This window comes from Myotis lucifugus, unplaced genomic scaffold, assembly GCF_000147115.1.
Source record: "Myotis lucifugus unplaced genomic scaffold, Myoluc2.0 scaffold_1266, whole genome shotgun sequence".
Taxonomy (NCBI): domain Eukaryota; kingdom Metazoa; phylum Chordata; class Mammalia; order Chiroptera; family Vespertilionidae; genus Myotis; species Myotis lucifugus.
In genome coordinates this window covers 31,581-52,745 of record NW_005872314.1, presented here as the reverse complement: position 1 = coordinate 52,745, position 21,165 = coordinate 31,581, and the positions used below count along the sequence as shown (strand labels likewise).

Genomic DNA, 21,165 nt, shown 5'->3' with positions numbered 1-21,165 from the left:
CATGGATGGAACTGGAGAGCATTATGCTAAGTGAAATAAGCCAGTCAATGAAGGAAAAATACCACATGATCTCACACATTCATGGATAATAGAGACCATTATAAACTTTTGAACAATAATAGTTACAGAGGCAGAGCTGCCTCAAACAGATTGTCAAACTGCAGCCGGAAGGCCGGGGAGGGTTGGGGAGCAGGAGGGAAGTGGGTAAAAGATCAACCGAAGGACTTGTATGCATACATATGAGCATAACCAATGGACATAAGACACTGGGGGGTAGGGGAGGCCAGGGGATTGTCAAGGGCGGGGAAAAAAAGGACACATATGTAATACCCTTTGTAATACCTTAAGCAATAAAAAAAAAATAAAAAATAAATACTAAAATTTAAGAAAACTGTGGCAAGACAACAGGTCCTGGCAGAAATCAGGAAGGAAGTGAAATATATAAACAGCAAGCTATATCAAAATTGTAACTGCATGTTGATAGGAAGCTGATCTGGGATTAGGTTCATAGTATTTTTTTGCAACAGGTCATCTAGGTAGAGAGAGAATCCAGTGAGGGGTGGGAGGGGGCTAAGGAGAAATGTAAATGAGACTTAGGAAAGACTGGGCTTTTGGGGGACTAGTAGGAAAATGTGTGAAAGTAGTTTTTGTTGAAGAGCGATATGGTTTGGATGTTTGTGCCCCCTTAAAATTTGTATGTTGCAATCCCAATGCCCAATATGAAGTCCTAAGCTCATGAATGAGATTAGCGTCCTTATAAAAAGTTCCACCCCTACACCCTTGAGCTCCCTATGCCTTCTACCATGTGAAGACACACAGAGGAGTTGGCTGTTACAACCTGGAAGAGGGCTTTTACTAGAACCTGACTATGCTGACACCCTGATCTTGAACTTCAAGCCTCCAGAACAGTGAGAAATAAATATTTGTCATTTATAAGCCATACAGTCTGTGGTATTTTGTTATACCAGCCTGAATGGACTGAAGAGGATGGTCCTGTTCATGGAATGGAACCTTTGGTCAGAAAAGGATGGGAGAAGGTAGAAAAATAGAAGGGAAGTTGGCTCCTGGCAGGGAGAATGGTGTGGGTGTGATGAAAACAGCAGAAACAAGCTTATATGCTTAGAGCTGCCACTGCCATGGAGTGTGAGCATCAAACCCACTTTGTGGGGGCACAGTGAGAGGAGAGAGAAAACTGACCTGCTATGCATAATTGTTCTTCCTTTTTCTGATTCAGTACTGGGTTCAAGACAGAACATACCAGATTCTTCTGAGAAGCTTCTCTGAGTAACAGTGATGTTGTTACATGGAACAAGCCGCCTTCGTCCAGGGTGTGAGTCTCAGACTCAGCTGGAATTTCTCTTCCCTCAGAGTCTGTCCACTGGACCTTTGGCTGAGGGAACCAGCCCTCTGACTTGCACTCTAATCGGAGTTCTCGGGACTTAGTGACTTCCACATGGAACTGAGGATGTGAGCCGAGAGCTGGGAAGAGGAAGAGAGAGAAGTCAGGTCCTGAGCTCATTTTTCTGTACATATATCCCTCCCCTGCTTATGAAGAGTTTTTGCTGCTGACTAGACCTCAATGTGCAGAACAGGAAAGTGAGGCACTGAAGAAATCTAGACTCCTGGGGAGTGGGGAGTCCATCATAATGCAACACAAATGACCCCTGCCTATTTCTTGACTCCCACTATGAGTCTCTTTTTATTTAGCCCCCAGCAGTGATATATGGAATAATGGGGTGAGTAGATGTAATGGCCATCTCCCTTTCTCCTATGACTTTTCTTATATTTCCCAGGAAAACTGGTCCAATGCCTATCCCAGAATAAACTCACCCCTGGGAGTGTCAGGGGGATAAATGTGGGCCATTACCTGCCACTTTCAGCTCAATCACTGTATCACTGTAGAATGAGCCGTTTTGGATCACACAGCGATACTGCCCACTGTCAGAGAGTTGGACATTGAGGATTCTCAGGACCACAATTCCCTTATGCATGACATTTTTCACAAGCTCTGTCCTCTTAAAATACTCCTTCATGGCTTCCTCAGGCTTGTCCCTCCCATCCTCGTAAAGGTGCACCACATCGGAGGGTAGGGATCGGGTCCAGCTTATTTCCATATTTTTAACATTTTGAGGAGGCAAGAGGAAGCAGGGCAGCTCAGCCTCACCATCCAGCGTGGCCACCAAAAGTTCATGGGGCCCCTGGACTTGGAATGCTCCTGAAAAGAGAACAGAGATGGAGTCAGTGTCGGGGGTAGCGGGGGATGGATTTGGGAAGATGAGATGGTGTTGACTACATTATTGGTTGTTTCCATCCTAACCAAGTTCTGAGAACAACGTCTGAAATAGTTGCTGGATCTTTTCTGACCTAAACATTCACACAGAGCTAGAGAAAGCTGGAGATCTTAGGTTTAGGAGGTCTCTCCCTGGCTAAGGCGAGGCAAGTAAAGGATATAGGGCACAAATTTTGAGGACACACTCACTTTCAGGGTGCAGGTACATAGTTGGCAAGATCCTGCGAGTAAGTACCAATTTAAAATTTCGGCCCTAGTCTCCTCATTTAACTCACTCTGTGGGGAGGGACCTGAGGAATGTGACTGCAGGAGATGGGAATAGACAGGCTGGCTCCTTCAGGTCAGGTTCTGACCTTGTCGGTAGGATGGAGTGACCACACAGGAGTTCTGATGGTTCTGGATGGATAGTTGGATGGATAGTGTTGAGGAAGAATCTGAAGCAGCTCAGTAGTAAATTGTTTGAGAATCATTCATACTGTTTGCCATGAGCATGGGATGAGAAATAGAGGCATACGAGCTAATTGTTTTTTTCCACATTATCTTGAGGCTGTAAGAATGTATGCTTTTTAAAATCACCATCTGGAGCTCCTTTATTGTCTCTCAGTCGTTGCCCCACATTTATACTCAGATTTACACACAGTGGCTGGCACTTAGTAAGTGGATAAAGTTAACCTCTCTACTTTTTGCCAGGTTATCATAACATTTGTATTTTTGTCAAACTTTTTCTTTAAGTTCCCCTCTCTTTTTCTTTTTCCTTTCCCTGACATAACAGAGAATCGGGGAGTCATATAAGGATTCCTACCTGCACCCATTATGAGCATCTGGAGGCAGAGGTAGAGTGAGATGAGGCTGCCATGATAAATTGTAGAGACTTGCTGCCTCCTCAGGTGACTGATGCAGGGTGAGCCCAAGGCGTTGTGCTGATGACTCATTGGAAAAGGAGGAAAACACTGTAATGAGGAGAGAGATAAAAAGAGAACTCTGAGATTTAAGTCAAGGGACAGAGAGGGGAGGGAATGAAGAAATCTCACTTCTAGGCAGGTGTTGGGCACATCTTATCTATGGGACTATGGTGAGGGGCAGAGTAAGAGTCTTGCTCCTTTTCCTACAAATTTTGGGACCCTTGATTTTTAGGACTACTCAGGGCACTCACACTTCCAGTCTCTCTGTTCCTTATGCATTTCTGTCTGCTCCCACTCAGCCTTCTCTGGCTTCTCTTCCTCACCCCACAGCTTAACTGCTCCTCCCCCAGGGCACTTTCCTGGATCCTTAAAAAAAAAAATCTCACTTTATATATTCTCCCTATGAGATTATTTGTAATGTAATGGCTCCAGGTATCTTCTATATGCTGATGACTCACTCCTACATTTATATCTTCTGTACATAATGTCTGGTGATCCAGGGTCAGGACCCTGCTTCTAGAGCAGTGGTTCTCAACCTTCCTAATGCCGTGACCCTTTAATACAGTTCCTCATGTTGTGGTGACCCCCAACCATAAAATTATTTTCGTTGCTACTTCATAACTGTAATTTTGCTACTGTTATGAATCGTAATGTAAATATCTGATATGCAGGATGTATTTTCATTGTTAGAAATTGAACATAATTAAAGCATAGTGATTAATCATAAAACAATATGTAATTATATATGTGTTTTCTGATGGTCTTAAGTGACCCCTGTGAAAGGGTCTTTTGACTCCCAAAGGGGTCGAGACCCACAGGTTGAGAACCGCTGTTCTAGAGGAATCAGGAGCCTTAAGGGCCCCTCTGCCTTGGACCAACAGAAAGAGCAGGTGGCTTTTGTACTTTCCAGGATCACTCCCTTCCCCAGCCTGGCCAAGTAAGGCTTCTGGTGCCCTTTTTAAAAAGATGTAAATTAGTAGTGGAAGTCAAGCAGAGTCTGTAACACCTCAACAAATACTACAATTTGCAATTTGGTGGCCATGTCTGTGAAGTTTGCCACCCAGGGCCCAGGGCTCAGAGACATTGCTGCTCAGAGAGTGTCTAGGAAGGGTTGGCCCAAAGCATGGAGGGGAAGACATCCCAAAGGCCATGTTCTCTCTAGGCAGAGGAGAAATGTACTTTATATGTAGGGGAATGGATCCTGAGCTGGTAGAGGCATGTGGTATATAATTGTGCAGGGTCTTAAAGACCATGGAAGCAACCGCAGAGATGGAGCATATATTACCTCTCCACGGACTAGGCAGCACTTCTCAACCTTTTTAATGTCATGGCACATAGAGAACATGATGTTATTTGTTGGGCGCACTGTAGTAAACTGCAAGAGGATTAGGCTATATGGGCTTCATGGGGGAAAATGACATTTTCTCTATATTATACAATTATATAAGAAGAATGTAATAGAAATTTAAACAAATATGTTAAATATGTCTTTAGAAGTAATACACCTAAAATCTTAAATTTTTATATTTTTTAAAAATATATATTTTATTGATTTTTTACAGAGAGGAAGGGAGAAGGATAGAGAGTTAGAAACATCGATGAGAGAGAAACATCGATCAGCTGCCTCCTGCACACTCTCCACTGGGGATGTGCCCGCAACCAAGGTACATGCCCTTGACCGGAATCGAACCTGGGACCCTTGAGTACGCAGACCGACGCTCAATCCACTGAGCCAAACCGGTCAGGGCAAATTTTTATAATTTTTGAAGTTGCTTGAATAAGTATAGCTTTTTGATTTCTGATTATATATTTGAAATGACTACAGATAATTATCAATGTGCAATTATAATTATCAATGATGATCCCTTCAATTTCTTTTTTTTAGGATTTTAAAAAACTTGATTTCAGAGAAGTCAGAGACAGATAGAAACATCGATGGTGAGACAGAATCATTCATTGTCTGCCTCTTGCATGTCTTTCTCTTCCCCCCCACCCACCCACCTCGCCCTTCCCCAGGGATCAAGCCCACAACCAAGGCATACACCCTGACTGGGAATTTAACCTTGACCTCCTGGTTTGTAGGTCAATGATCAACCACTGAGCAACACTGGCGGGGCTTGAATTTCATTATAGTCACCATTGGTGAGCTAGTTCTCTTGCATAAGTAGGCGATACAAATTTTTAAATCTTTCAATCCCATTTATTTAAATTATACTTAAAGAACCTCACAGCTCCTTCTTTTCTTTCATTCACAAATGTAATTCCAATTGTAAAATTTGGAATGGATTTAAAATCCAATTGAATTATTACTTTGGAGTAAAAATAAGGAGTTTTACTTTGTAGAATGTGCATGCAATGTTAAGATAATCACTATGCAACTAGTTTGCACATATCTACTGCATATAGATAAAAAAATCATTTGATTTAATTGAGACAGTGTTTGGGTGTGGCTGCTTTGAGCTCTACCAGGAACCCCTCCCTGGCCTCCAATCCACTCCAGGTATGGACACATATGGGCTCCTTGAGCACCTGCATTTTGAACTCTTCCTGTTGCTCTATGGGGTCCTTTTCCTGAAGGGCAGTATTCTGTGCAGTTGGCTGAAGACTAAATCTAGGTAGTTGATCAAGCCCAGTGTGTAGTTGCTGTCACCAAACAGAGTTTGACAGAAGGTCCTCTTCCCATTTGCTGCTTATCTTGCAAAGCCATCTGAAGGTCCCACCTTGTGGGAAAACTGGCATAAGACATGTTTATGGATGAAGCAGGAAGTTCTACTGGTGTCTGTACTGGTACACTTCAACTAAGTGGGGCCTGTTTTAAATTCTCTTACAAGTGTAGGAAATGACAGATTAGGGACATTTTATGGCAACTATCTCACTTGGGAAAGACTTACCAGGTTCCTCCCTAACAGCACAGAGCCAGCTCTGCCCCAGTGGTAGGGAGGAGACACTATGGAAACAATGCAGAGGCCTAAGAAGCTGCTGAGAAAACTGATAGAGAAAGGTGGGGAGGATCTTAGCAATGAGTTCCAGGCTATTTGTACTGAGCTCTTCACAGAGCCACATCTTACCTAAATTCTTTATAGAAACTCACTGCAAAATTAAAATGCCCAATTCAATGTCTCTAATAGTTCCTTTGTGCTTCTTCCACACCACACCTGATGTATTTATGGTGAAACTCAAAATGAAATGGTTTTAAAAAAAGGAAAGCGGGAACAAGACTTCTTGCTCTATAAAGTCTCAAGGACCTGAAGGATGATGTGGCAGTTAGGGGTTCTCTCAGGCAACTCTCAAGTAGCAGCACCCAGCCCTAATTAGGGGTCTTACTATCTACGAACAGGGATTTAGAGTACTTTACCAGCTGTCAATCATACTTTTCTGGATCAGTCTGTTGTTCTTGGTAAATTCCTTAGGAAGATTCACTTGGTCCACCATGACTACTTCCTCAGGCTACACTGAAATCATGAGCTAGTGATTTCATTTTAGTATCTCCCATTCTTCAGTATTTATAACTTTGTTCTCTGCAAGTGAGAATCCTGGTTCTTGATACTTAATATGTTTATTTTTTTATAAATCCTCCTCTGTTTCTACCCTTTATTCTACATGAATGCCCTCCTCAACCCTCTCCAGCCCTATGCTAAGCACTCCCTCCACATAGATGCCTCCTTACCTTGTTTGTGCTCTGGCATGTCCCACCCCATTCTTCACTGTGCTCTGGCTCTGACACTCATCAGAGAACTACCCTTCTCCCCCATGGACTTTCACCTCCCCCACATCAGGCTGCCTCCATGGGTTGGTATCTCTTCATTGCTTAGGCTTTGATCCTTTGCTGTGAGTCACCTCAGTTTCCCTTCTACACTCTGTCTCCTCTAACTGCCAACACAGACGTGGATTTTGCTCTGCCTCCTGAACAGCTTAGGACTGGGTTGGTCAGAAAGGGAAGGGAAGGGAAAGGACAGAAAGAGAAAGAAAAAAAAGGAATGGGAGAGGAGGGAAAGGCTATTCTTTGTCTTTTTTTAAAAAATATATTTTAGCCATAACCAGTTTTGCTCAGTGGATAGAGCATCAGCCTGTGGACTGAAAGGTCCCAGGTTCGATTCCGGTCAAGGGCATGTACCTTGGTTGCGGGCACATCTCCAGTAGGGAGTGTGCAGGAGGCAGCTGATCGATGTTTCTAACTCTCTATATCTCTCCCTTCCTCTCTGTAAAAAAAAAAAATCAATAAAATATATTAAAAATATATTTTAATTGATTTCAGAGAGGAAGGGAGAGGGAGAAAGAGATAGAAACATCAATGATGAGAGAGAATCATTGGTTGGCTGCCTCCTGCATTCCCCACACTGGGGATCCAGCCATAACTCGGGCATGTGCCCTGGCCGGGAATTGAACCATGAACTCCTGGCTCATATGTTGATGCTCAACCACTGAGCTATGCTGGTCGGGCAATCCCTTGTTTTTAAAGTAAAAGAAAGACAACTGTGAGAGATGTAATGGGAAATAAGCCTTTTCAACCCACTTTAAGAATGAGTTCATGTGGGGTTTGAGGGTATGAACATTCATCTCATTGACACTACTCCTATCTGAGGATCTTGAAGTCTTTTCACACCCTCAGGTGCATGTACACTCAATTATGAAGACCACTGATATAGGCATTACAGGTTAAGTAATAGAATGCAAACACCCAGAAAGAGACTTCCCAGCTCAGAATCCTGGTAAACAGGCCTCTTAGTTACCATAATTATTTTACTCTAACCTCTACAGTTCTACCCACCTTTCCCTCCTTTGTCCTTTTTCATCCAACTTTCCTATCAAAAAGCATAGCTCACTCCCAGCTGGTATGCCTTAGTGGTTGAGCATCAACCAATGCATCAAGAGGTCTCTGGTTCAATTCCCTGTCAGGCCAGATGCCAGGTTTCAGGCTTGATCCCTGGTTGCGGGTGTGCAGGAGGCAGCAGATCAACGTTTCTCTCTCATTGATGTTTTTATCTCTCCCTTCCTCTCTCTCTAAAAAACAAAACAAAACAAAACAAAACAAACCACCATAAAAAATAAAAGCACAGCTTTCTTCATCCACACCTCCTCTGTGCAGGAGAGCCTTTCACAGAACGCTAATGTGGTCATTTTTTCAAACTGCCTCCTCCTCAACTTTGGGACTGACCCCCTCTATAGGCAGGGCCTCCAGACTTACCTTTGCTCTTCTGTGGGGCTGGGTCTCTCCTGATGTGTGGTAGCTCTGGTTAGAGACTTTTCTCTCAGGAGCTCAAGGCTGGGAGCTAGAGGTGGTGTGGGTTAGAGGAGGGATGTGAAGAAATGCTGAAAGGAAAGGAACTTCATGAGACTAACTTGCATTCTCTGATGGACTTTGGACTAGAGCAGGGACTGTAGGTGTGGCATTTGAAGGGTGGACACAAGTACTAAGATTCACAATGCAATATTCCAAGGGCCTTTTATCTCTACTTTATATTATGACCAGATATGTAAGTGGGTAAAAGTCATGAAAAAAAAAAGCTCACAACTGAACAGATAGCCTATAAATTAATGATTAACATAAAAAAACTGAATCTGAAATGCTGTCTGGCAATCACATTCATTTCCTTGAACATGCTCCACATGCTCTACATTTTTTCGTTCTCACAACTCCTCCCTCACTTTGCTAAGTCTTCTCAGCTGCCTCTTGTTATTGACCAAAAGAAGCCATTGAACAGAAATGTTTTCATCTCCTGTACATCAGATCTCTCCAAAACAAAGCCCAACTTCATTTGTCAGTAATTTCTCCCTTTTTTAAAAAAAATATATTTTATTGATTTTTTACAGGGAGGAAGGGAGAGGGGTAGAGAGTTAGAAACATCAATGAGAGAGACACATCGATCCACTGCCTCCTTCACCCCCCCATATTGGGGATGTGCCCGCAACCAAGGTATGTGCCTTTGACCGGAATTGAACCTGGGACTCTTCAGTCCACAGGCCGATGCTCTAGCCACTGAGCCAAACTGGTCAGGGCAGTAATTTCTCCTTTTCTGTTGTAATGAAGAAAGTAGCTTTCTATCTCCTTGCCCCAGGCCTTCCTATCATTTTGTGAACTCATAATTCGTGTATTGAATCTTGGTTTGCTTGAACTCTCTTGAGATGTTTCTGTTTTCTAGACTTTATGCTGACTGATACACTAAAGTCCCAGTTTCATCATCTGTTAAATGGATTTATAATAATAATAATACCTACAGCATTTGGGAAAGATGGGTCCTTGCTTGGGTCCCAAACTTTAGAAGCCTCACATATCTAATCTAATAATAGACAAACATGGTAATTGACCATACCTTCACTACACCTCCCATTGGCTAATAAGCGAGATATGCAAATTAACCACCAACAAAGATGGCGGTTAATTTGCATAGTAGGCACGAAACAGTGGAGTGAAGACTGAAGGAGGCTCTGGCTGGAGCAGTGAAGGCTTGAATGCGGCTCCGGCTGGAGCAGCAAAGGCTTGAAAGCAGCTCCGGCCAGAGCGAAGGCCTGGGTCCTGGGTGCCGGAGGAAAACTGGTGCCGGAAGCTAGGGGAAGGGAAGACTTATCGCACGAATCTTTTCGTGCAATAGACCTCTAGTCATAAATAATACAAAATGCATTTATTAAAATGTAGATAGCACTGTCACTTGGTAATCAGTGCTCAGTATGACGGGTCCTGTCAAACATCTGCTTTCATCATTAACACTATTCAGGGCCAGGAAAACACACCTCTATAGTTTAGTCCTATATCCTTACAACAAAACTGTATCTGAAAGCAGTAAAAGTTTGTGGTTTATATTGTGGGGGATTTGGTGCCAATTTCAAATAGAGTTTGATTTAAGACATTGTGTTTTGCCCTTATACTACAGTGCCTAGACAATGCAAGGTTATTTCTTCTCCTTGTGCACATGCTCCACATTAAAGTGTCGAGCTTGAAAGTTTCTTGCTATAGCAGCTCAGCCATAAAACTACCATGGAAATTGCTACAAATTTGGGTCTTTCAATACTTTGTATGGAACAAAAACTAAATGCATGTTCAGGTTGCCTTGATCCACCTTTCACTAGTGGGCCTAGAAGAGGAGTTTCATTGCTAGGGAAGCCCAGGCTTACCTCCTGCACTTACCACCTGCACTCTGGGACAGCTTGGGAAGGATAGAGTTGCAGACTTTCTCCAGCTGTCTCTGCTGATGCTCAAATTCTTCCTTCTCTGCAGTCTGATTCTTATCAAGCCAGGTGATAACTTCATTACATTTGTCAAGAATCTTCTGTTTAACCTCATCATTGAGCTGGACTTGAAGTTTCTCATCTTTGGCGATTGCCTCTATATTGACTACAAAGAGTATAAGTGAATTTTTGGAAGATGCCTTGTCCCACCGCTTCTCCTCTTTAGCTTTGTACGTCTCTCTCAGCTTCTTGGACTATATGTTTGCTGTCTTCCTTGGTCAAACAGTTCTCCTGGTTAGTGATGGTAATCTTGTTCTCTATTCCTGTAGTCGAATCTACAGCAAAGACATTGAAGGTGCCATTAGCATCAATATCAAAAGTGACCTCAATCTGAGGAAAACCACAGAGTATAGGTGGCATGTCTGTGAGTTCTAACTTGCCAGGTAGGTTGTTATCCTTGGCTATGGTGCACTAGTCTTTGTAATCCTGAATGAGCACACATGACTGGTAGTCAGAGTAGGTAGTGAAGGTCTGGGTCTGCTTCAGGCCCAAGTATTTATATCAGACTGGTGGTTCTTGTTTAGGAAGGCTTAGAATTATTGATTCAATTTCTTCTTTTTTTAAAAAAATTATTGACAGTATTACAGATGTCCCCCATTTTACTCCCTTTTGCTCCCCTCTACCCAGCCCCACCCCCCCCCCACTCTAGGCTATCACCACATTATTGCCTATGTCCATGGGCTATCTACACTAATAAAAGAGAAATATGGTAATTAGCCATAACTTCACTACCCTTCCCAATGGCTAATCAGCGAGATATGCAAATTAACTGCCAGCCAAGATGGTGGCCGGCAGCCAGGCAGCTGAAGCGAACAAGGAGGCTTGCTTGCTGCAGTGATGGAGGAAGCCAAGGTTCCCCGCCTGCCTTGCCGGCCTCTTAACTGCACTCTAAGAAACAGTGTTACAAATATAGAAGGTAAACAAAACCCCAGAAACCTGCTTTCAGCCATCAGAGCTGGAGCAGGCAGGACCGAAACAATGTTTCAATTATAGAACCCAAACAAACCCAGATCCCTCCTTTCAGCAGCCAAGGTCTCAAGCTGGAGCTGGCTCTCAGCTCCAACGGCAGCCATAGAAGGTAAATAAAATCCCAGAATAAAAAGAAAAAGAAAAAAGGAGAGGTTTGGAGCTTCAGTTGCCCGCCAGCCTGAAAACGCCCCTCAGCCCCTCACCCAGACTGGCCAGGCACCCCAGTGGGGACCCCCACCCTGAAGGGAGTGTGACCAGCTGCAAACAGCCATCATCCCCTCACCCAGACTGGCCAGGCACCCCAGTGGGGACCCCCATCCTGAAGGGAGTGTGACCAGCTGCAAACAGCCATCATCCCCTCATCCAGGCTGGCCAGGCACGCAAGCGGGACCCCCATTCTGATCCAGGACACCCTTCAGGGCAAACCAGCTGGCCCCCACCCATGTACCAGGCCTCTATCCTATATAGTAAAAGGGTAATATGCCTCCCAGCACCGGGATCAGCAGAGCTACGAGGCCTCCTGAACCCGGGATCAGCGGAGCCTCCCAGTACTGGGATCAGATGAGCTGCGAGGCCTCCTGGCCCCCTGGAGCAGCGTGACAGGGGGCAGCACCCAAACCCCCTGATTTCCCTGCAGTTCTGTGTGTGACATGGGGTGGGGTCACAACCTCCCCTATCTGCCCTGCTCTGTTCCTGACAGGGGAAGGCGCCCCAACCACCTGATTGGCCCTGCTCTGTGCATGATAGGGGGGAGGTCCCCAAACCCCTGATCGGCCCTGCTCTTGTGTGACAGGGTGTGGCACCCCAACCCCCCCCATGGGCCCTGCTCTGTGTGTGACGGGGTAGAGCTGCAATCTCCCCATCGGCCCTGCCCTGAGTGTGACAGCAGCGGCACCCCAACCCCCTAATCGGCCCTGCTCTGTGGGTGACAGGGGGTGGCGCCCCAACCCCCTGATCCGCCCTACTCTGTGTGTGACAGGGGTCAGTGCCCCAACTCCCCTATCAGCCCTGCTCTGTGTGTGACAGGGGGCAGCGCCCTAACCCCCTGGTTGGCCCTGCTCTGTGGGTGACGGGGTGGCGCCTCCACCTCCCCATCGACCCTGCCTTGAGTGTGACCGGGGCGGCGTCCCAAGTCCCCAATCGGCCCTACTCTGAGCGTGTCTGGGGGTGGCATCACAACCTCCCGATCTGCCCTGCTCTGTGCATGACAGGGGGTGGCGCCCCAACTCCCCAAATGGCCCTGCTCTGAGCCCGACCAGGGGCTACACCTAGGGATTGGGCCTGCCCTCTGCCACAAGCGAGCGGGCCTAAGCCAGCAGGGTTGTTATCTCCCGAGGGGTCCCCAGACTGTGAAGAGTGCACAAGTGGGGCTGAAGGACCCCCCCCCCCCATCAGTGCACAAATTTTTGTGCACCGGGCCTCTAGTATATAAATATAAATATATATATATAGTTTTTTTTTGGTTAATTTCTTCTAGTCCCACTCACTCCCCATCTCTCTGAGATCTGTTAGTCTCTTACATGTATCCATGCCTCTGATTCTATTTTCTTTGTCAGTTTATTTTGTTCATTAGATTCCACATATTAGTGAGATCATATGGTATTTGTCTTTCTCTGACTGGCTTATTTTTGCTTAGCTTAATAATATCCAGGTCCATCATGCTGTTGCAAAGCGTAAGAGTTCCATCTTTTTTACAGCTGCATAGTATTCCTTTATGTAAATGTACTACAGCTTTTTATTTATTCATCTACTGATGGGCACTTGGGCTGTTTCCAGATCTTGGCTACTGTAAATAATGCTGCAATAAACATAAGGGTGTATATAAGCTTTCTGTGCTCCAAGGCCGGCTTTCTGGCAGTTGGCTCAGGGCGGGTCAGCAAACATCCCAGGGGGGATCATCCTCCGCCCACCTCCGCCTGCCTGCCAGCTGTCAGACTTAGTCACTGAAAAGGCTATTTCTGAGAGGGCGGTGGCAGCATTAAAGGATGGGACTTCTGTATCTCCTGTGAGGGGGAGGTGCCACTCAGACTTCAGGGAAGAGGGTGGGTGTGTTTCCCCATTCCAGAGCCACACGATTGAGTCTATTATAGAATATTTCCCTGAACTGGGGAGGGCAGAGCCCCTCATAGGCACATCAGGGGGGTCTGCCTAAAGCCAGGAGTTTCTATCAGCTCTCCTGTGATGGGGACACGCCATTCAGTTTCCTGGGAAAGTTCGGGGAATGGCTCCTCCCCAAGCCAATCACTGATGTCCCGTGAGACTGTCCAGACCCATAGGCCTGGCCTCTGCTTCTGACTCCTCATGCAAGGTGGAGTCAAGATTCAAGGTGGGGCCAGCAGGATTCCAGAGGGTGGGATGAGCTATATCCCAGAGGGCAGTGTAATTGCTTTTCCCCAGGCTGCTTCTGGGAGGGGCCTGTGCCTCTCAGGAAAAATGGCTGTTGTGTTATTGGGTGGGAGAGACTAAGCACAGGTATTTTGGCAGCTGCTCTCCCATGTCTGTCCTCAATGACTCTCACCCCAGACTCTCCTCAGGTGACTCTGGTCCATACCACCCTCCCTCCACTGAAGCCCAGAGTGAATGGCTGCAAAAGAAAATCCTGTAGTCTGGTCCTTTAAAATAAAAAGTGGCATTGTCTGGCAGGCTCTGTATTTCCCTGGCCAATGGAGGTCCCATGGTAGCATTTCACCTCTGGATGCTATGTGAGCGGCTGTTCCCACCTCTGGTGCTCCAGGATGGGGATCAGAGCCTGGGGTTTAGGCCTCATTCTTCTCAGGGGGAAACCCCCAACTCTACTCTCCAAAGCCCTCAACCCTCCCACTCTCCAACCCCCCCTCAACTCCTCCCCGACGCCCACAATTCCAGCCTCCTCCACCGCAGGGAGATATACCTCTGCACCCTTGACCTGCCGCCGGTGTGAGCAGGGCCAGCCCTGGTGTGACTCTGCCCCACTTCCTGGCAGTTTCCAGGTGGTTTCTGCTCATCCTTGTTCAATCGTCTTTTTAGCTAGTCTTCATTTGGAAATTCAGGCTGAATGTTGCCCAGTTTAGTTTTATTTCTAGTTTGGTTCAGGGAGGAGGTACAAGATAGATCCACCTACTCTGCCAGCATCTTGAAACTCCTCTCTTGAGCTCTTATCAATTATTTGGCTCTGTTTGGTGGCATAATATTTGGACTTATTTTAGTGTCACATATCAACATTTTCCTGATCCATAAATTGTACTGGACACACAAGTATTTCCCTGCCTAAGCCTCCATTCCCTTCATTCTAGGGCTTCCTCCTGCCTGAATTTTTGCCAGGAGGTAAGAAATAGGATCATGTAAACTTAAGGAGGGTCCAGAGGAGATAGCAAAGTCTCTATCAGGAATGGGATATTGGGCTAGCACATGAAGTCATTAGTACTTACCTGCCTTTTACCTTCATGGTGATCAAAGGCTAGTAGAGGAGGCAGCTTTCAAAGGGAATAGTTCCCATTTAGTTAGTTCAATATCATAATAGATTTTATATGAAAAAAACAAAGGAAGGAGAGAGTAATTGTTGGACTAAAAGCTCCAAGAGGGCAAGAGTCCTATCTATTTAAGGCATTGTTCACAATGCCTAAAATATAACATTAGTTAATGTACTAGAGGCCCTGTGCATGGATCTGTGCACCAGTCGGGCCCCTCGGCCTGGCCTGTGTCGTCTCGCAATCCAAGACCCCTTGGGGGATGTTGGAGAGCTGGTTTCAGCCCAATCCCTGCAGGCCAGGCCAAGGAACCTCACTGGTGCATGATCAGGACCATGGGAGGGTTCCAGGGTGTGTCCAGCCTGTCTCGCCCAGTCCTGATTGGCTGAACCCCAGCAGCAAGCTAACCTACCCATTAGAGCGTCTTTCCCCTGGTGGTCAGTGCACCGTCATAGTGACTGGCCTAACAGTTGAACGAATGTTGGGACACTTAGCATATTAGGCTTTTATTATATAGGATATTTTTTTAATTGAATGGATTCATTCATATCAAGTATATACAATAGTTTGATTGATTCATTCAATTATTTAATCATTCACTTAGTCCTTTATTCACTACTTAAATATTTGTAGGTAATAAGGCAATTTTTCCCATTGAATTTAAATGTAAAGTTATCCTTAAATAACATTAGGAAGAATTTTGATTAAGTATAAATGAGAGCTTTGACCTTGAGCACGCTCTTTGCTGATTCCTCTCAAGGTACATAGTATCATTCTCCATGGGCAGAAAAGAAAATTGAAGTTTATAGAGCTGAATTAACTTGCTCAGTTTATATAATGGGATTCAAACCCAGGTCTGTTCGCCTGACTCCAAAGCCTACAATCATTGCTTACCCAACACTGCCTTTGTTTGAAGATGCGGATCCTTAATGACAGGCCCTGGGGAGTGAATGGAGTTGAATTTAGGGCTGGAGCTGGTGGAAGTTAAGCTGTGTGATCCCTGATGGAATGGCCAAATGCTTAAGAGGTAGTGATGAGTGCCATTTGATTCTAGCTGGTGTTAGGGAGCAAGATTTTTATCCATAAAACATAGCAGGGCATAACATGTTCCCTGGCAGTAATGATACTGGCAGCCACAGGATGTGAAATAGGACTAGAACTTGGCAGGAGGGGGAGGTAGTGGTGAGAGACAGGGTGGACTTATCCACCAGGAGAGAAAACTTAGAGGTTTGGGTATTGAAACCAGGCCAAGTAGTCTAGATTCAGGAAACTAAGTTGTTTGCTAAACTGCACTGAATGTTGTTTAGTAGGGCATATCTTTCATTTCATCCTTTTGCTGATATATTAACAACATAGCTGTAGTGTGGTAGAGTATAAAGAATCTTAAAACATGTGGCCCCTTTCTCCCTACTTGCCAGTTTGAATGTTTTGTCCAGTGGATTCATCTCCCTGAATTTTTTCCCTAATTTTAAATGTGGGAGATTTAAAATTTTTTATTATGTGACATTGGTTAAGAATACCATATAGACTTCAACTGTACATTTCTATGATACCAGATCTACATATTGCCCTGTGTGACACTACGCAATGTCAAACCATCTTTCATCACTGTGGGAGTGTTATCATTTGCCTCAGTGTGCTGTTATGAAGATCATGTGAAAGTTTCTGAAATACATTATTTGGATCGGGAGGCTCTGTAACCCCTAAAGTGTTATTCTTATGTGGTATGTCTATTGTTAACAATCCATAAATTCTACTTCTGGGTATATATTCCAAGAAAAGGAAAATAAGATCTCGAAAGTATATCAGCACCCTCATGTTCATTGTACCATATTCAGAATAGTTAAGAAACGAAAACAATCTAAGTGGATGCCATTGGATAAATGAATAAGAAAATGTGATATAAGAGGAAGGAATACTTCCAAGCTCTTTCTATGAAGCCAGCATTACACTAATCCCAAAACCAGATAAAGACACTACAAAGAAAGAGAATTATAGGCCAATATCTCTGATGAATATAGATGCTAAAATCCTCAACAAAATTCTAGCAAATTGGATCCCTCATTACATTAGAAAGGTCATACACCATGACCAAGTGGGATTTATTGCCAGGATGCAAGGATGGTACAATATCCATTAATCAATAAATGTGATACATCACATAAACAAATTGAGAGACAAAAAAAAAATCACATAATCATATCAATTGATGCAGAAAAGGCATTTGACAAAATCCAACACCCTTTCCTGATAAAAAACTCTCAGCAAAGTGGGAATAGAGAGCTTTATATGATAAACCTACAGTCAACATCACACTCAATCAGCATAAACTAAAACTATTTCCCCTCAGAACAGAGGCAAGACAGAGATGCCCACTTTCACCACTCCTGTTCAACATAGTATTGGAACTGCTAGCCATAGTGATAAGAGAAGAAGAAATAAAAAATAAAAGGCATCCAAATTGGAAATAAAGAAGTAAAATTGTCATTATTCACAGATGACATGATATTGTACATAGAAAACCCTAAAGCCTCCATAAAAAAACTACTAGAACTAATAAATGAATTTGGCTAGGTAGCAGGGTACAAAATTAACACCCAGAAATCTATGGCTTTTTTATACACCAATAATGAACTCACAGAAATAAAAACTAAAAAAAAAAAAATCCCATTTACCATTGCATCAAAAAAATTAAGATACCTAGGAATAAATTTAACCACGAGGTTAAGGACCTGTACTCAGAAAATTACAGGATGTTGAAAAAAGAGATAGAGGAAGACATAAACAAATGGAAGAATATACCATGTTCATGGATTGGTCAACTCTACATCATTTAAATGTTCATACTTCCCAAAGCAATCTATAGATTCAATGCAGTCCCCATTAAAATATCAATGGCATACTTCAAACTAGAACAAACTCTTCAAAAATTCATCTGAAATAAAAAAAGACCCCTGATAGCTGCAGTAATCTTGAGAAACAAGGACAAAGTTGAATTGATCACAATACCACATATCAAGCTATACTACAAAGCCATGGTTCTCAAAACTGCCTGGTACTGGAACAAAACAGACATATAGACCAATGGATCAGAACAGAGAGCCCAGAAATGTCCCAAGCCATTATGCTCAATTTTTATTTGACAAAGGAGGCAAGAGCATACAATGGAGTCAAGACAGTCTCTATAAAAAATGGTGTTGGGAAAATTGGACAGATACATGCAAAAAAATGAAACTAGACCACTAACTTACACCATACACAAAAATAAACTCAAAATGGATAAAGGACTTAAATATAAGATAGGAAACCATGAAAAGCTTAGAGGAAGCTATAGGCACCCAAATAGCAGACATTTGTCATAGCAATATCTTTACCTATCCAGCTCCTAGGGCAATGGAAACTAAGGATAAAATAAATAAATGGGACTTCATCAAAATAAAAAAGCTTCTGCACACAAAAAAAACAAAACCCATTGACAAAACAACAAGACATCCCACTACATGGGAGAACATATTTGCCAATGTTCTCTCTAATAAGGGTTTAATCTCCAAAATTTATAGGGAAATCATACAACTTAACAAAAGGAATATAAACAATCTAATCAAAAAATGGGCAAAGGACCTAAATAGGCACTGTTTGAAAGAGGACATATAGAAGGCCAAGAGACATTTGAAAAAACACTCAAAGTCACTAATCATCTGAGAGATGCAAATCAAAATGACAATGAGATACCATCTCACACCTGTCAGAATGGCTATGATCAACAAATCAATAAATGACAAGTGCTGGCTAGGATTCGGAGAAAAAGGAACCCTCATGCACTGCTGGTGGGAATACAGACTGGTGCAGCCACTGTCGAAACAGTATGGAGTTTCCTCAAAAAATTAAAAATGGAACCCCCATTTGACCCACTAATCCTACTTCTAGGAATATATCCCAAGAAGCCAGAAACACCAATCAGAAAGGATATATGCACCCCTATGTTCATAGCAGCACAATTCACCATAGCTAAGATTTGGAAACAGCCTAAGTGCCCATCAGCAGCTGAGTGGATTAGAAAACCGTGGTACATCTTCACATTGGAATACTACACTGCTGTTAAAAAGAAGGACTTCTTACCATTTGCAACAGAATGGATGAAACTAGAGAGCATTATGCTAAGCGAAATAAGCCAGTTGGAGAAAGATAAGTATCACATGATCTCACTCATTTGTGGAATAAAATGAACAACATAAACTGATGAATAAAAATAGAACCAGAGTCATAGAAGCATCAAACAGACTGTCCAACCTATGAGGGAAGGTGGGGGCTGAGGGGGTAAGAGATCGACCAAAGGACTAGTATGCATGCATATGAGCATAACTAATGAACACTGACAGTAGGGAGGTGAGGGCATGTGTTGGTGGGGTGGGTACAGCCGGAGGGAAGTCAATGGGGGAAAAAGGAGATTTATGTAATACTTTAAACAATAAAGAATTAAAAAAGAAGAAGAATGGGCATCATAGGTGAGAGGCTGACACAGCTAGCATTACATGATATAAGAGGCAGTAACTCACAAGGATGGAAGTAACAACTCTTAACACTATCCTTTAGATTATTGAGATGATTCTACCTTTAAGGCAGTGGGACTGAGTAAATTCCTAATAATTTCATGTGAGGCAGGGTCATAACTCATAGTAGAAGGTATAGGTTTAACTTTATAAAATCTATATACAGCAGAGATCCAAGAGGCTGGGACACTTACAGATTGTGGCAGAACTCATGTTCTTCAAAGATTTGCTTTTGTTTTGCTGAGAAGCTCTTGTCACAAATCAGACATTTCATATACAGGGTCTGAATGTACCCCTGCTCTAATGTACAATAAAAATGTCATCAGCAAAGTCTAATTTGCAGGGGTGGCATTTCTTGATGGAGAACAGGCTGGGGGAAGAACTTTCGGTGATGCCAGAATATGTGTTTCCTAGACAAGTCCTGGGTTTTGTCCTGCACCTCCTTGAGCTGAAGTAGGTACTTGACATGGCAAAGAGTCAAAATCCAGACCCTGTAACTCATAAAACTGCTGCTCTATCTCTTCAAAAGATCATTTTCTCTTTCCTTCCTCTCTTTCTCTCCAGAACATTACATCTTGTTCTCACTATATACAATCTTGTTCTCACTCAGACTTTAAAAAAAATCTTTATTGTTGTATTACATATGACACCCTGTTTCCCCCACTGACTTCCTCTAACCCCCCCCCCCCCCCCCCGCAGGCCTTTGCCATCCTATAGTCTGTGTCCATGGGTTATGCATATGTGCATACAAGTTCTTTGGTTGATCTCTTCTCATCACTCTTCCCCACCCTTCCTCTGAGGTTCCACAGTCTGTTCCATGCTTCTATGTCTCTGGATTTATTTTGTTCATCAGTTTATTTTGTTCATTGGGTTCCACATATGAGTGAGATCATGTAATACTTATCTTTCTCTGACTCAATCTTCCTGACAGGTCAAAGTTTGATTCCTTAGCTCCTGCTGTTTCTTCGTCACAGTAGTTTCTTTCTGCTTCAACTACTACTTGAGCTTCTTCTGGTGCTCCCTCTGTTCAGTTACACTGAGAAAGAGCTGGTCATTATCCCTTTTAAGATGTTCCAACTGCTCTGTCTTATCTTGATCTCCCTGAAGAAGCTTCTCCATTTCCTTCTCTTGAGTTGACGTCGCTGCCTGAAGCTGGCTCTCTCTGACTCTCCTATCTTCATCTTCATTCTGATGACATCTTCTGGTTTTGTTCTTTCAATTGAAGCAGCTTTGGTTCCCAACTGTACTTCTGTTCTTTAACTTTCTGTTCCAACTTCTTGTTGATGCTCTTTAAGGTTTCTTGTTGATGCCTCTTTTTTTTTTTTTTAAATTGAATGTTTATTGTTCAGATTATTACATTTGTTCCTCTTTCCCCCCCCCCATAGCTACCCTCCACCCAGTTCCCATCCCACCCTCTGCCCTTACCCCACCCCCCCACTGTCATCATCCATAGGTGTATGATTTTTGTCCAGTCTCTTCCCACACCCCCCACACTCCTTTCCCGCCCCCCGAGAATAGTCAGTCCACTCCCTTTCTATACCCCTGATTCTATTATATTCACCGGTTTATTCTGTTCATTAGATTATTTATTCACTTGATTTTTATACTCACTTGTTGATAGATGTGTATTTGTTGTTCATAATTTGTATCTTTACCTTTTTCTTCTTCTTCCTCTTCTTAAAGGATACCTTTAAGCATTTCATATAATAATGGTTTGGTAGTGATGAACTCCTTTAGCTTTTTCTTATCTGTGAAGCTCTTTATCTGACCTTCAATTCTGAATG

At 43.5% G+C, this 21,165-nt stretch overlaps 2 pseudogenes; both read right to left on the bottom strand.

Annotated features, from left to right (window-relative positions):
• Window positions 1-1,258: 1,258 nt before the first annotated feature.
• Window positions 1,259-14,809, bottom strand: LOC102425017 (annotated as a pseudogene).
• A 4,762-nt stretch (window positions 14,810-19,571) lies between these two features.
• Window positions 19,572-20,714, bottom strand: LOC102424074 (annotated as a pseudogene).
• Window positions 20,715-21,165: the final 451 nt, after the last annotated feature.